General features: G+C 41.0%; 1 long non-coding RNA gene across 1 annotated transcript in view; it reads left to right on the top strand.

The window, feature by feature from the left end:
- Positions 1–1,150, top strand: part of LOC125139539 — a 10,589-nt gene extending 9,439 nt beyond the window's left edge. Inside the window, exon 3 of the long non-coding RNA XR_007138568.1 lies at positions 1–1,150. This exon is cut by the window's left edge and continues 960 nt beyond it. This is a non-coding gene — a long non-coding RNA (uncharacterized LOC125139539).
- The last annotated feature ends 5,373 nt before the right edge of the window (positions 1,151–6,523 follow it).

Genomic DNA, 6,523 nt, shown 5'->3' with positions numbered 1-6,523 from the left:
AAAAGATGTTTTTAAACTACAGTTCAGCATTTAATACCATAATTCCATCCACACTCACCTCAAAATTTGAAGGACTGGGACTACCGTATGTGTCACTGGCTATCCAACTTCCTGTCAGACAGACCACAAGCATTTCGGGTGGGAAAACATGTCTCATCCCTGCCTTTAAAATGTCCATTCCACCTCATTTATTATCCTAAATTAGATGCACCTGTTTGAGGTCGTTAGCTGCATAAAGTCCACCTGTCCACCCCATACAATCAGTAAGAATCCAACTACTAACATGGCCAAGACCAAAGAGCTGTCCAAAGACACTAGAGACAAAATTGTACACCTCCACAAGGCTGGAAAGGGCTACGGGGAAATTGCCAAGCAGCTTGGTGAAAAAAGGTCCACTGTTGGAGCAAGCATTAGAAAATGGAAGAAGCTAAACATGACTGTCAATCTCACTCAGACTGGGGCTCCATGCAAGATCTCACCTCGTGAGGTCTCAATGATCCCAAGAAAGGTGAGATATCAGCCCAGAACTACACGGGAGGAGCTGGTCAATGACCTGAAAAGAGCTGGGACCACCGTTTCCAAGGATACTGTTGGTAATACACTAAGACGTCATGTTTTGAAATCGTGCATGGCACGGAAGGTTCCCCTGCTTAAACCAGCACATGTCCAGGCCTGTCTTAAGTTTGCCAATGACCATTTGGATGATCCAGAGGAGTCATGGGAGAAAGTCATGTGGTCAGATGAGACCAAAATAGAACTTTTTGGTCATAATTCCACTAAACGTGTTCGGAGGAAGAAGAATGATGAGTACCATCCCAAGAACACCATCCCTACTGTGAAGTATGGGGGTGGTAGCATCATGCTTTGGGGGTGTTTTTCTGCACATGGGACAGGGTGACTGCACTGTATTATGGAGAGGATGAACGGGGCCATGTATTGCGAGATTTTGGGGAACAACCTCCTTCGCTCAGTTAGAGCATTGAAGATGGGTCGAGGCTGGGTCTTCTAACATGACAATGACCCGAAGCACACAGCCACAATAACCAAGAAGTGGCTCTGTAAGAAGCATATCAAGGTTCTGGCGTGGCCTAGCCAGTCTCCAGACCTAAACCCAATAGAGAATCTTTGGAGAGAGCTCAAACTCCGTGTTTCTCAGCGACAGGTCAGAAATCTGACTGATCTAGAGAAGATCTGTGTAGAGGAGTGGGCCAAAATCCCTCCTGCAGTGTGTGCAAACCTGGTGAAAAACTACAGGAAACGTTTGACCTCTATAATTGCAAACAAAGGCTACTGTACCAAATATTAACATTGATTTTCTCAGGTGTTCAAATACTTATCTGCAGCTGTATCATACAAATAAATAGTTAAAAAAATCATACATTGTGATTTTTGGATTTTTTTTTAGATTATGTCTCTCACAGTGGACATGCACCTACGAGGACAATTTCAGACTCCTCCATGATTTCTAAGTGGGAGAACTTGCAAAATAGCAGGGTGTTCAAATACTTATTTTCCTCACTGTATATATAGCATACCTACCCACGTTCCATCCCATTCATTGCATATTGTACAGATCTGTTTTATTCAAACTTTTTCTATTTATCCTTATTTTCCAGATTCGTAGATCTATGTTTATTGTTTTTCTCTCTTTATTTATCCTTTTTATTGAACCTATATTTTAATTCCAATTGTATTTCTTCTCACTACAAGGAACAGATTAATTGCATCATACTTTGTATGTTTATGTATGTGACCATTTGAATTTGATCATTTGTAAAGATATTATAGTCTAAAAATGAATAATCAATATCAGGTTCACATACTCAAACACTGGGGGCAGTGATGGCTCATCTGGTTAAGGCTCTGGGTTGAGAATTGGAGAATCGGGGTTCAAGGCCCAGCACAACCAAGCTGCCACTGCTGGGCCCTTGAGCATGGCCCTCAGCCCTCCCTGCTCCAGGGGCACTGTATCATAGCTGCCCCTGCACTCTGACCCCATCCTCCTCAATTGGGGTATGTGAAGAAAAGAATTCCACTGTGCTATAATAAAGGCTTCACGTTCTCTCTCTCTCTCTCTCTCTCTCTCTCTCTCTCTCTCTCACACACACACACACACACACACACACACACACACACACACACACACACACACACACACACACACACACACACACACACACACTTCTATATAGAAAATAGAACAAAAAGTAAACATCACCCTCTGCTGGGCCTGGTGTACCATCACATCTTCTAAAAGCACTCACCAGTAGGGCCTGTCATTCAAACACTTGTTCATGTCTTATATGGCATTCAGACAAAATGAAGAAGACCCACACAAGGCAATGAGTAACACATTTTATACATGCAGTATACTCGAGCAGATCCTAGTGACCTGCTTATTTGTTTTCTTGATATATAAGAAGAAAGAAAAAACTGAATAAAGCCTTTCCTTTGCAGAAACTATTGAACTGAAAAGATTTTATGTCTGGGAAAAAATCAGAAAATAGTTTGAAAGCAATGTAATAATAAGTAGAACAGATGGAAATTGTCAATTAGTTTGCTCTGCTGATAAAAAAAAAAACAAGAAGATATAATCGTTCTCAACACAAATAATAATACTCTTATAATTTCTATACATCAGACCTACTGACACCTTGGGGAATTAATATTTACATTACATTTACAGCATTGGGCAAACAACCCTTTCCATATCAACATAAAAAAATGCTTTGAATTCTCCATCAATGAATACATTAATACTGCTTCACTAGGTTAGAGACATAGGATACTATCAGCCTAAAACTCTGTTCAGACGTTGTTCTTTAATAGACACAAAACAAACAGGGAAAATAAGCGATAGTTTGTGTTTTGGGAGAAGGTAGGTCTTTACCCATCATTTAAAGACAGCCAGTGACACAGCTGTTGGGATATCAAGGAGAAGTTCATTCCACCACCTTGGTGCCAGAATCTGATGCATGCATCTACCGGAAGCCAGTGGAGAGAGCGCAGAAGTGGGTGGTATATGAGAACTTCAGCTGCATTTTGGATCATTTGTACTGTATACGTCAAATTGCGTTCATAGGTAGACCTACCAGCAGTAAACAAGGTACATGTTAAGAGACTGAATGAGTACCTGGGCAGCTGTGTGTATAAAAATGGCTGAATTGTTGTGAAATGCTGATGTTGTAGAGAAAAAAACCACGAGCATGTCAAATTAACAACATACAAGGAAAAGCACAGTTATTTGTCCATGGTTACTCCAAGGTTGCAAGCCATAGCCAAAAGAGGGATTTATAAGGATATTGCAATATGCTGACCAGGGGATGAACCACCTGGGATGACCAAGTGTTCAGTTTTGCTGAGAATGATTTTTAGCTGATGAGGCATTATAGTGTTCTCATGCAGTGTGTTGAAACTCTGCCCAAACACCAAGTTAAACTGTAGGCAATGATGACAAAGTCATAGTAAGATCGACCATTGTCACACTTTATTAACATGCTAGTGAAAACTGCAATAACACAATACAAACATTGTGTCCACATTCTTGATTAAACATTATATTGTAAGCGGTTACAAATAAGAATAGACTTCTTGTTCTTCACTGTAGTAGCAGTCACTAGGACTACTAGCATTGCTTTCGCTTGTATACAATAGTAAACAAAATGTGTTTGTGTTCCTGATTTTGTTTATAATACATGTTTGACAAGATCTTTAACATGTCTATTGGCAGATAAATGAACTTACAGCAGTGCCTCCATGATGTTTTATAATTGATGCAAGTGGATTGTTAGAGTGCATAAAGTGTCTGTCTCCACTTTAACAGAATCAGGAAGTGACATCACATGGGACACAATTAAAGTTTTACAAATTGTCTGTTTAACTGTAAAAGATTTTTAACTAAAAGCAAGTATTGATAAATATTTAAAGAAAACATTTGAGATATTTAAACAAGGGGGGCACGGTGGCTTAGTGGTTAGCACGTTTGCCTCACACCTCCAGGGTTGGGGTTCGATTCCCGCCTCTGCCTTGTGTGTGTGTGGAGTTTGCATGTTCTCCCCGTGCCTCGGGGGTTTCCTCCGGGTACTCCGGTTTCCTCCCCTGGTCCAAAGACATGCATGGTAGGTTGATTGACATCTCTGGAAAATTGTCCGTAGTGTGTGAGTGAATGAGAGTGTGTGTGTGCCCTGTGATGGGTTGGCACTCCGTCCAGGGTGTATCCTGCCTCGATGCCCGATGACGCCTGAGATAGGCACAGGCTCCCCGTGACCCGAGAAGTTCGGATAAGCGGTAGAAAATGAATGAATGAATGAATGAATGAATGAATGAATATTTAAACAAATTCTTTAAGGACAACACTGACATCATTCAGGATGATATGTCCACGAAGCATCTTGAGAACTGAGTACAAGCTGTGGTATCTGAGGAAGGGAAGGAGAATATAAGCATCATAGCTGTAATAGAATCTATGTGAAAAAATAACTTCACCCAAATAGACAGTATACAGGAAGAAAAGGCCCTGTGGAACACCAGTGGTTGATATGAGTGACCTTCCAGGTAGGAAGTGAACCATTCCCATGCTGATCCATTAATTCCAAGAATCTTGAGAGTGGAAAATAGAGACTTCTTGTTGCTGACAGAATCATATATCAAAGAAGGGTCAAGGAGGATGAGGACAGATGACAGCTAGCAGCTACCAGCATATAGTTTCACAGCCAAAAGAGCAGTGGTATGTACTGGCCTATAATTACTGATGTCTGATGGAGCCAGTACATACTCTTTCACAAATTGGTGCACCTCTGCCCATTTTTACTTCTGACAGACTCTGCCACTCTATGACATCCCTATTATTACTAATCATGTTACAGACCTGATCAATTAATTATTTGCTAGATGTTCTCCCAGCTGAATCTTTTCAAAATGTCTTCCTTTTTCAGCCATTTATTTCCCCCATGGCAACTTTTTTGAGACCTGTAGCAGGCATCAAATTAGAAAAGATTTCATTTAGTGGATAAGTGTAACATTTCTCAGTTTAAACATTTTTTTGGAATAAATTATTGTCTCATGTGATTTGAAAGTCTTTTAGTTTTCATTTTATTCAAATTTAAAAACGTCCCAGCATTTCTGGAATTCAGTAAGTAAAGGACCAGATGTTAGGGATAAATTGATGATTGTGGTGATGAAGGGCAGAAGGTCTTGTGAGATGGTCTGGAGCAGAGTGAAAAGGAATGGATCCAGTGGGCAGGTGATAGGATTGCAAGACTAGAGGACTTGAAGAAGCTCTTCTGATGCCATTGCTAAAAAATGTGACAATGAAGGAGTAGGAGAATTTTGGCTAAGCAAAGTATTCAGCAGTCAGAGATGATGAACCTGGTGATGCTGGAGGGTTGAATAGTGAAGAGAAGATATCAATCCTGCTAAAAAAAAACAGCATTGCTGGTCCAGCATAAGGTATGTATGCATGCTGGGACCAGCTTGGGAAAGTGGTATGCTGGTCCAGCATTAGGGGCTGGTTGCTGGTGTGCTGGGCCTGGCCGACCAGCCTGGAATGCTGGTGTGCTGGTCCAGCATTAGTTGCTGGTGTGCTGGCCGACCAGCCTGGGATGCTGGTGTGCTGGCCGACCAGCTTGGGATGGTGGGATCAACATTTGTTAGTATTACTATATTTAATTTGTGGAGACACTTTAATCCAAAACGAATGATTTTTAAATGTTTTTATTCTTTGTTATTCAAAGCTTTTTGAGCTCTGTTATTTCAGTTCTTTATTCAAAAGAGGGAGCAAAAGAAACACACTTATAATTAAATGTATTCCAATATATTGTGTTTTAATCTTATATTAATGTGTTACATAGAAACATACACAAGCATAAAGCTCATTCCAGAAAGATCATACTGATTAACCAGCTACACCAGCCCCGTTTTGCTTGATAACACCATGACTATGTTGGCCACCCATCTATACCAGCAATGACTAGCATTATACCAGCATGAACCAGTAAAAACCAGCCTGGACCAGCATGGAATTCATGCTGGTTTATGCTGGATTTTTCAGCAGGGAGAGCTAAGGACTTAAGTAAGTTAGACTAAAATGTGAAAGACAGCATGTGCAAAGAGCAAAAACAGTGTGTAAAACAGCATATAAACAGTTTTATGTAAGTGGTGCTGTGTACATTAGATGTGTGTTTCTAAGAGTGTGTATTCGGTGTAGGTCAGTGCAGTCCATACGGTTGATTGTGCGTGTGTGTGTATTGTGATCAGTACAGTTCAGTTCAGAGTCGGATGGCTTGTGGAAAGAAACTGGGCTTGAATGGGTATGATAGGGCCCGAATGCTTCAGTGCCTTTTTCCAGAGAGCAGGAGGGTAAAGAGTATGTTTGAGGGGTATGTGGGGTCTTTCTGGCTTGGACAATGGCATGTTTTACTGTATGTGCCTTGGACTCAGATGCAGTGTTCCCTTCACCACTACAGAGTTGACACCTCATCGATGTGTATGGACCTTTGGGTGGACTAAGGCACTGCACAGCTGA

Source organism: Tachysurus fulvidraco, chromosome 19, assembly GCF_022655615.1.
Source record: "Tachysurus fulvidraco isolate hzauxx_2018 chromosome 19, HZAU_PFXX_2.0, whole genome shotgun sequence".
NCBI classification, from domain to species: domain Eukaryota; kingdom Metazoa; phylum Chordata; class Actinopteri; order Siluriformes; family Bagridae; genus Tachysurus; species Tachysurus fulvidraco.
This window is presented reverse-complemented; position numbering and strand designations above follow the sequence as displayed.